The 10,717-nt window shown below is 38.7% G+C and overlaps 1 protein-coding gene across 1 annotated transcript in view; it reads right to left on the reverse strand.

Moving 5' to 3' along the window:
- Positions 1-1,001: 1,001 nt before the first annotated feature.
- Positions 1,002-10,717, reverse strand: part of LOC109924999 (muscular LMNA-interacting protein) — a 92,617-nt gene continuing 82,901 nt past the window's right edge. Inside the window, exon 12 of the mRNA XM_048597097.1 lies at positions 1,002-1,478. The gene's annotated coding sequence lies outside the window, so the exon portion shown is untranslated. The remainder of the gene's footprint in view (positions 1,479-10,717) is intronic.

Here is a 10,717-nt window from a genome sequence, read left to right on the forward strand (position 1 = left end):
AAGTGAGCTTCCCTTCAGCTTTCTGCACCACCACCCAACATTTCTGTCGCACAGGTCCCAGATTCAATGTTTACTCACTGCAATGGTCGTGTAACAGAATTGTGTAATTGTGTAATTGTGTAATAGTTTACCAGGTGTCACCATATCATTTGTTACTTGCAACAGGTCATTCAGCATTAGATTATTTTAGTGTATTCCTTCATCAGTAGTACTGTCTAGTTTTACTTCAAGATTTCCATTGTGGTTTTTATATTTACAATTTTGAAGTAATTAGGATGAGATAATGCTCAGGGGTATTGCACTCATAAAGCCCCTTGACCCTTATCCATATAAGACTTCAACAATCTGATTTATGAGAACAAGTTGAAATCAATCTCCTTTAATCAAAAAAGATGTGGGTACATCATGCAATATATCTGAGAGCAAAAGAAAATTATTTGGTTGAGAAAAAATATTTCACAGAACAAATTATACCATCAGGTATGTAAATTAGAGCTTCAAATTTAATATTCTTCTATTGTGATGGATCATTGATAGCTTTCAACTACTCTGATGAAGTCAGTAACACTTATTTAACTCATTTAATAAACTGACTTCAATATTTGCTTTTAGATAGTCAACATCCCAGGTAGACTTGCTCAACTTCTTCGAAATCTGTTGTATTGTTACGCATGGAAGCCATTATAAGAAATGCTTGAGTTTTGAGGATTTTGTTATTTATAAACATAAAAGGCTGCTATATTTGATTTAACAAGTTTCATGTGCTTCTATTCAACTTAAATAAAGTGATATATTTTGTCTTCTTCTGAAATGTATAATTGTCATTCTAACTATGTTTATGTATATGATGCAGTGTTAAATTAGTAACTCAAGGTACAAAAAAGCAACAATTTGAAACTGAAGACAGTTCATTTTAAAGTAGTATCAATAAAATTTGACATTTTTTAATTTTCCAAAGAGCATCAAAAATCCATACATTCATACAGAAATATGATGTGACTTCCATTGAAAGCTTTACTGATGAGTTTCATCTTTCTTTCAAAATGTATTTGAGCCTGACTGCAAAACATCAAAAGCAAATGCACTGTGCATACACAAATAATTTTTCAGCATTTAATATATCCAACCTGCCCAAAATTTCAACTGACCTAGAACATGGTCACTATTGAGACTAATTTCCAGAGATGTGTAGAAATGTGTCAGCTACTTATCAACTTACAGAAACATGTGGCTGATCATTAGCAATATTGAGTTAGTACGATGCATGTCTGTGACAAATTTGAAAGATTCTGGTACACAAAATAAATGATGTTATGTGATCATCAGAGAATTTTCCTTCAAATAATGGTGTATGCTGACTACAGATTTCATAAAATGCCAGTCTGAAAATACAAATTTACAGTAAAAAAGCCCTTTGGTGTGCAGTAAGGTGATATGCTACTTCGTGAAACAGCATGTGGCAAGTTTGAGTCTTATACCTAGGAAGAAAGAAAGAACTAATTAGTGATTAAACCTTTAAATCAGCAGTCTATTGAATTTCTTACAAAACAAATGGAAAGTAAAATCCCCATGTATTTATTTGCTCTCTCCACAATGAACATTGTGCCATTCTGCAGTCTCTCAAATCCATAGTTTGTTTTACAAGTGATAAGGTGGGAATCTGTCAGGGTCACTTTCCTTAACTACTGGGGAAATGAATGCAGTCTGTACTGGCTTACTAGTCAATGTCTTGGTCTATTATACTATGATTACACAATTGCTTATTTGTGCAATTCTAAACTCACTTCTTCTACTTTAATAGATTCACAGAATCCCTCATCCTTTAATTCACCACCTCCACACTGCTTGGCATACTTTGTTCTCAGCTGTTACCTTTACTTTTATTCTTTCCATCATTTTTCCGGATATATCCACACACAATATTCATCGTAGACTATCAGAGGGAACTTTCCAAGCCTTAAGTACTGCATGCACCTTGAGGTGAAAACCATGCAGTTCTTGGAGGCACTCAACTCTGGGGGATAGCAAGTCGCAGAATGATGCTGGCTCCATGTTTCCAAACTTGATACCAAAATCATCATCTGGGATAAGATGAGCAGGTTACCAAACCCAAATAAGAATGCAGATGCTCAACTGGATCACTGAACACTGAGATACAAGATGTGCTCAAAATCAACTGCTTGTGTTTGGGCCAGCATAAGTGCAATCAGTTTCAATTGAAAACAGCCTACGACTGAATACACTCTGTGGCAAGGTATCACTGAAGTGTGAACTGACATGATATAAGAAATGCCAAACATCCTCAAATGCCAAAGCTCTCTGGCAAGAAATACAGTCGCAACTACACCAAGGCCTGAGATGACAAGCATGTGATATAGTTTATTGGTGAAGATGTGCAAGGCATGCCAGAGCCACCAACCTCAGCAACAAAGAGAAAATCTACAACCACACAAGATTCTACATGTCCCTTAGTCCAAAACAGCACCTGATCTATTCTTATTGAATGTACACAACCTCAACCTAGACACTGATTATTTCTCCAAATTTGAAATCGTCTGACAAGTAAAGAAAACTGTATGTCTGTGGCAGACAAAATAAGTGTCATAGTCAACTTTTTCAGTGCGGCCAAAGAAGTCATTTCTAACAATGGACTGCAGTACATGGGCAGACTTTTCAGGGACATGTGATTTGAATGAAGCATAAATTATGTGACATCCTCACCACTATACCCAGATCAAACAGTCTCACAGAATTAATGGTTTACACAATTACATCACTCAACATGAAGTGTAGGACAACGAAACAAAAATTTCCTGACGCCCTGCTATACCTCAGAGCTATATCTCTAGATATGGGGTCACCATCGCCAGTACAGATCATGGCCAGAAGTCAGAATGACCTTGCCAATCCACCTTCTATCCAAATCCTCCAAGATGCAGGTCACACTTCTTGATAAACAAGGGAGAATAAAGATAGAGCCTGACCAGTACACAACTGCAGAACTGCCTCAATAACAAGTTGAGGTTGGACAAAATCTCAGGCACAAAACCACACATTGGACACATTGGACACATGGTTCGCAAAGTTGTTTCCAAAATCTATATTGAGCCCAACTCTTATGAAGTCACAGATGTAATGAAGCAATGCTGAGGAAGAACAGAAGCCTGGTAAGGGAAGCGTACAATATTCCAATTATGCACAGCAAACATGAAAGAATACACCTGGATGATAACATGGTCAACAACCAACACACTGATAAAATGGCTGCAGACAAAGAACAGACAAAAGTGAAATCTATTCTTTCAGAAGGTTACACTGGAAGATCTGGAAGAGTTGTTAAACCACTGTAATTACATCTGGACTGTTAGACTTCAATGCTTGTAAATTTCACAGTTTCCATCTCTCAATTATTAATTTTAATAATATGCAATGTTTACGTATTTTTACTTGTAAATTACAAGAGCTATATTTGTGAAACAGGGAATGTTGTGTTATCTATCACCTTTGGAATGATGTCTCTTTAAAAGATGGCCATGCAAATGAGTCAGGATGTTGTCATGTGACCAGTGGCACTATAGCACTTGAAGCACAGGCTGTGTCTGGAGATTACATTTATCAGTTTAGCTGTAAATAAACTCATCAAGTTAATGTAATGTATCCCATTTATGTAGCATTTAGATTATTGCTTAATTAGTTAATGTTTCTCGTAAGTGGTAACCTCCAGAATGTCAAGCAGCAAAGGTTAGATTCTTTTTAGGGATGGTTATTTCCTGGCTTGATTATTACTTGTGACTTATTGGTCCAAGCCTTACTTGCATTTGGCCATGGATTGCTCCAGTATTTTAGGAGTCATAATTGGTGAACATTGTCAACTTTCAGCAAATGTCCCCACTTCTGAACTTAAAGTCAGAATGTTGTTAGGGCCCACAGATTTTGAAGTATCCAGTGCCTTCAGTCGTTTCTTGATATCACGTAGAATGAATCAAATTGTTTGAAGGTTGGCACCCATGACAGAAGGTAATTAATGAAGCAGCTAAAGATGGTTGAGCCTAAGATGAATATCTACCAGATCCACTAGTTAATCCTTGTCTGAGAGTTATCTTGTGGTGCAATGGTAGTGTCCCCAAATCTGAACAAGGAATCTGGATTCATGTTCCACCTGCTCCAGAGTGTTATAACATCTCTGAACAAGTTGGTTTGAAAAGATCTACCTGAGAAAGTCCTGCAGTGATGTCATGTAGCTGAGATGATTGACACCTAACAAACATAACCATCTCCTTTTACGTGATTTCCCCCGCTCCCAAATCCCATTGACTCTGGTTTTGCTTGGGCTCCTTGATTCCACCATCAGCTCCCTTGATGGCAATAATAGTTACTGCCACTTCCCTTGAGTTCAGCTATTTTGACCATGTTTGGACCTAGGTTGTAATGAAGTCAGGAGCTGAGTATGACCCAAACTAAGTGTCAATAAGTAGGTATTTGTTGAATAAATGCTGCTGATAGCACTCACAATAACACCTTCCATCATTTTGCTAATGAATCAGAGTAGACTGATGGGTAGTAATTGGCGAGGTTGGATTTATCATGTATTTGTAGACAGGACATACTTGGGCAATTTTCCATATTTCCAAGTAGATACCAGCATTATTACTGTGCAAGAGCAGGTTGTCTATGGATATGGCAACTTTTGAGCACAAGCCTTCAGTACAAGCCAATATGTTGTCAGAGCCCACAGCTTTTGAATTACCCAGTGTCTTCAGCCATTTCTGATATCACATAGAATGAATCAAACTGGTGATGGTTGGCACTCATGATGCTGGGGACCTCAATTTAGCACTTCTGGCTGAATGTTGTTGCAAATTCTTCAGCCTTATCTTTCATGAATGTACTTGACCTCCCATATCATTGAGGATGGGATTATTTGCTGAACCTGCTCTTTCAGTAAATAATACAATTGCCCAGCACCATTCATGACTCGATATACAAAGTTTAGAACTGATCCATTGGTTGTGGGATTGCTTAGCACCATCTACTGCATGCTCCTTACATTATTAGGCAAGCAAGTAGAGTGTTGTAGCTTCACCAGGTTGACACTTCAGTTTTTTTTTTAAGCATGCCCTCTTGCACTCCTCAGTGAACCAGAGTTAATCTCCACACTCAATGCTAATGATAGATTGGGGGATATGGCCAGGGCAGTGAAGTTGTACATTGTGATTGAATACAATTCTGCAAATAGCCCACATCACTTTATGAATAACCAGTTGGGAGTTGCTAGATTTGTAAGAAATCTATCCCATTCAGCACAGTAGTATTGTTACACAAAATGATTTAGGATATCCTCGATGTGAAGATAGGACTTTGTTTCCACAAGGACTACACTGTGATCACTGTTCTGATTCTTACATGGACGGACACATCTGTGACAGACAGGCTGGTGAGGATGAGATCAAATATCTTTTCCCTTCTTGTTGGTTTCCACACCATCCGCCAAATGCTTAGTCTAGCAGATATGTTCTTTAGGTTAGTAGGAACTGCAGATGCTGGAGAATCTGAGATAACAAGGTGTAGAGCTGGATGAACACAGCAGGCCAAGCAACATCAGAGGAGCAGGAAGGCTGACGTTTCGGGCCTAGACCCTTCTTCAGAAATGGGGGAGGGGAAGTGGGTTCTGAAATAAATAGGGAGGTGGATAGAAGATGGATAGAGGAGAAGATAGGTGGAGAGGAGACAGACAGGTCAAAGAGGCGGGGATGGAGCCAGTAAAGGTTAGCTTGGTCAATAGCAGTGCTAATCTTAGTAATGAACATTGAAATCACTCATCCACTTCACACTGCATCTTTGCCACCTACCACATCCAAGTAATGTTTAACATAGAGGAGAATCAATTCATCAGCTAAGTATAATGATGGGGTTTGGTAGGTGGGTGTGTGGTAGTCAGCAAGAGATTTCGTTGTCTACATTTGCCCTGAGGCCATTAGACTTCATGGGGTCTGAAGTCAATGTTGTGGACTCCCAAGGTAACACCTTCCCAACTGTATGTACCATGGTACTGCTGCATCTGAAGGGTCTGTCCTTTCAGTGGGACAGGACATATTCAGGAAAGGTGATGGTCGTGTCTCGAACACTGTATTTCAGGTACAATTCCACAAGTGTGGCTATGCCAGGCTATTGCTTAATTAGTATGAGAGAATTCTGGCACAAGTCTCCAGATTTTCATAAGAACAACTTTGCAGGGTTGATAGGGCGGTGTGTTATCATCACTTCTGGTATCTTGTTCAACGTCAGGTGGCTGGTCCAGTTTAATCTCTTTCATAGAGTTATATAGCATGAAAACAGACCCTTCGATTCAACTTGTCGCTGCTGACCAGGTCTCCTAAAATAAACTAGTCCCACTTGCCTGCGTTTGGCCAATATCCCTCTTAAACCCTTCCTATTCATGTACCTCTCCAAATGTACCTCACGTTCTCTGGCAGCTTGTTCCATATACAAACCATCCTCTGTGTGAAAAGTTGGCCCTCAGGTCCCTTTTAAATCGTTTCCCTCTTACCTTACATCTGTTCCCTCTAATTCATCCCCGTTATCAGTCAAACTCTTTGCATTAAAATAGATAAAATTTAGCTTTCTGGACCTCCCATGTGCCTTATCCTGTCCATGCCTTCTCCACCTACTGGACTGTCCTAGCATTTCTACTATCTTTGACTGGACCTACTCACAACTTTACATCTACTCTGTGCCCCATTCCCTTGCCAAATTAATTTAATGCATCCCCAACAGCATGAGGAATCTACCAGCAATGATATTGGACCTATTCTGATTCAGGTGCAACCAGTCCAGCTTATATAGGTCTCACCTACCCCAGAAGCTGTCCCAACGATTCAAAAATCTAATGACCTCCCATCTATACCATCCCTTTAGCCACACATTCATCTGTCCTATCTTCCTATTTCGAAACCCAGTAGCACATAGCACTGGAAGTAATCCAGTTTCATCAGATTTCATAATGGTTAGATACAACTAAGTGGCTTGCTGGCCATTTCAGAAGGCATTTAAGAGTCAACCACATTGCTAGGATTCTGGGGTCATATAGCTAGGATTCTGGGGTCACATATAGGCCAGACCAAGTTGGGGGTGGGGGGCAGATTTTTTTTCTTTAAAGAACTGTAGTGAGCCAGCTGGGTCCTTACAACAAATGACAATGATTTTAATTCCAGATTGATTAAATAAAAGCAAATTTCATCATCTGCCATAGTGGGTTTCAAACCCATGTGCCCAGAGCATAAGCCTGGATTTCTGAACTAGTCCACTGAAAGTACCACTATGCCACTGCTGCCCCACATGGTGACCATACCTTGATGATCCAGCATTCAAAATGTGCAATGCCTATGCTGACATTGACCTAAGATATACATCATTTTTAAATTTATTAAACTCTTCACCTGTGCTTTCGTGTTTCAATTTTTAAAAAAGGTGTATTTGATGAATGTTTCTAATCCTAACTTGATTTCTAATACTGAGAAACTCAACGTTTTAAAATACAGAAATTGTGTACAACTGTTTTCAGAACTTGCAAAAATCATTGCAGACTTAAATAACAAGTGCTTCGCATAATGTAATGCCTTTGATTTTTGTGGTTATTTGAATTGAGACATTTCCTGTAAGTTTATTTGTCAACATATGTCATGATACTTGACTCAATACTAACCTTAATGGCACTAGGTGTTTATGACAGTCTATATCCAACTTCACAGTGCAATGTTAAATTCTATTCTATATAGGCTGAAAGTTGCAGCAAAACGACAAAATTAAAAATGGAGGATGGGATCCCTCTCTAAACAACTCCAACTCCAGTCTGCTCACCTCCTCTAAGATTTTACTGTACTTAAAACTTACTACTTTGACCAAATTTTAGGTGACTTCCACTTAGAGTTAATCGATAATTTATTTTATGGTAACCATGATTATTGTTACTGCAGCGATTATCAGGCAGGTCAATGAGTTTGTCCTTTTAATAGCTTGGCACCATAAATGAAGCACTCAGATTCATTCTGTTCAGAATGGTTCAGCTGGTTTCAACAATAGATGTAGCATATTTATTGTATAGCATCAAACAGGAAAGTATCAAACAAGATTTCCCCTAAATCATTTTATGTTTACATATGTTAAAAATGTTGTGTGGATTTTGAGTGTGGTCAAGATCAGGTTTTTCTTTGACGTTACTACATACTCATATGTGGCTCTGTATTTTGCATGAAATGCATATTTCTTGCAGACTCCTTGAAATTTTGTCAAATCATTGGAAGGAGAACAGACAATGTAATTAATCAAAGTTCTCCAATGTCCAAGATCATTATCATCTATATATGCACATTAAAAGCCTTGAATGGTTGCATTTTTGTGATCGTGACAGCAATCCATCCAGAGCCAAGAACTTGCAGCGGTCAGTGTTCTCTGTCATTACTTCACCTGAAATGGTCTGCAATTTTTGGGTTTTGTACATGGGACACTCAATGGAAAAAGCTTGAAGTTGCTATCAGTAATTCTGTGTTTCACCATAGGGTGCACCACTGAGGTATTCTCAGGCTGCAATCACAAAAAATCATTAACCCAAAAATCAATAGGAGAACCTCGACTCTTATTCTATTAGTCCTGCATTCAAAACTCTTGGAAAAATGTACCCTTTTGAATAAGCTGTAACTTGTATTTTTAACAAAAGTTCAGAACTATCGTTGAACAGTTAACCTGGATCACAAGTACTTTTATTTTCTTCACCACTCTTCCCTGTTGAACCTTGTCAAAGGCTTTGCTGAATGACCTTTTTTTAAGTCATCATAGTCCCAAAGGCATAGGACCACTCTATAATTGGAAAGAAATGAATGGTAGTAGTTTAACCTGAGGATCAGCATAGTTCAGATGTGGTCAAGAAGGAGGGTGCTTCATGGTGACCTTAGCTTGGTATGGGAATTGAACATGTGCCTTTGGTGTCACTCAGCATTACAAACCAGCCAACTGAGCTAACGGATTCATATAAACTACATCAAACTACACTAACCCCACCTACATACCTCATCACCACCTTGAAAATTTAAATAAAATTGTTAATACCGATCTCCCTCTGACAAAGCCATGCTGACTAACCTGATCAAACTTTGCTTCCCCAAGTGGAGATTAATTCTTTCCTTCAGCATTTTCTCTAATAGCTTCCCTACCACTGACACGAGACTCATTGGTCTGTAATTCCTGTTTTATCCCTACCACCTTTCTTGAAAAATGGAACCACAGCAGTTGTCCCCCAGTCCTCTGTCAGTTACCCTGTGATCAGAAAGGAATTAAAGAGTTAGGTCAGAGCCAAATTAAATCCCTCATCTCCATAGCAGTTTAACAGAAGTTGATGCTAATCCAGGCCTGGGAATTTGTCGACTTTTAAGCCTGACAAAACCTCCAATACCTCCTCACTCCTATGTCAAATTGCTCAAGAACCTCACAGTTCCTCTTCCTGAATTCTGTACCTTCCTTCTCCAAAGTGAGGAGTAACATGAAGTACTCATTTAATGCCCTATCAATGGCCTCTGGCTTCAAACACATATTATCCCCTTCACCCTAGTTGGTGCTATTCTTTCCCTAAATATCTTCTTCCCCTTCATATAGTTATAACATATTTTGGGATTCTCCCTAATTATAATTATAATAACAAATTCCTTAATGCTCTTGTAAAAGGGTAGCTGTTGATCTTTTGAAAATTTAATTGCAGAATATTGTTACAGCACACCACAAACCATTTCAGAATGCTACAGCCAAAATGAAATTTTTCTGGTGTAGTCAGTCATAATGTGGCTAATAGCTTCCAATTTGAGCACAGCAAGACTCCACAACAGTAAGGTGGTAAATTAGCAATAATCTGTTTGCGTTGATATTGATAGAAGGATGAATAGCCATTGGGGAAAGTGCTCTGGCTCTTCTTTAAATTGTGCAGTAGCATCCATTCCATTAATCTGAGGACACTCATAGACTCTTAGCTCATCTAAATTTTAGCACTGATTAATTCATTTGTGGAAAGGAAACTGTTTTTGGTTTTCCTGATATTTTCACTGAAATTCACTCAACATTGCTTGTGAAGGAGCTCAGCTTAATGAAAATTAGCATTCAACTTCTGTTAGTGAATCCACTATATATTATCAACCCTTTTCTACATATCCAGGGCAATGTCAGCAGCTGTTCTGTATCAGTTAATAACAGGCATAAGACCTTTTGATACCAATTGAATGGTGCTAAAATATATCGTCAGTGTGTGATCTGTTTTACTGATACTACAGATTGCACTCAGTCAACATATACTGACTCCTCATATCTAACTGGGACTCAAATTGATTAGCACAGTTATGTAACCTGTATCTCAGGAGTCAGAAAATTCTTTCACCTTCAAAAATGAACAGTATCAGTTTCAATTGTGTTGCTTTATTTTTCCTCTTCTTTGCTACTTAGTATTTCTCTGTGTCAACACTGAAGTAAAAGATTAAAGGATTACACTATTGGTGAGGGAGAGAGATAGTAGGAACTGCCGATGCTGGAGAATCTGAGATAACAAGGTGTAGAGCTGGATGAACACAGCAGGCCAAGCAGCATCAGAGGAGCAGGAAAGCTGACGTTTCGGGTCCCTTCTTCTGAAGAAGGGACCAGACCCGAAACGTCAGCTTTCCTGCTCCTCTGATGCTGCTTGGCC

Source organism: Rhincodon typus, chromosome 5, assembly GCF_021869965.1.
Source record: "Rhincodon typus isolate 14 chromosome 5, sRhiTyp1.1, whole genome shotgun sequence".
NCBI lineage: Eukaryota > Metazoa > Chordata > Chondrichthyes > Orectolobiformes > Rhincodontidae > Rhincodon > Rhincodon typus.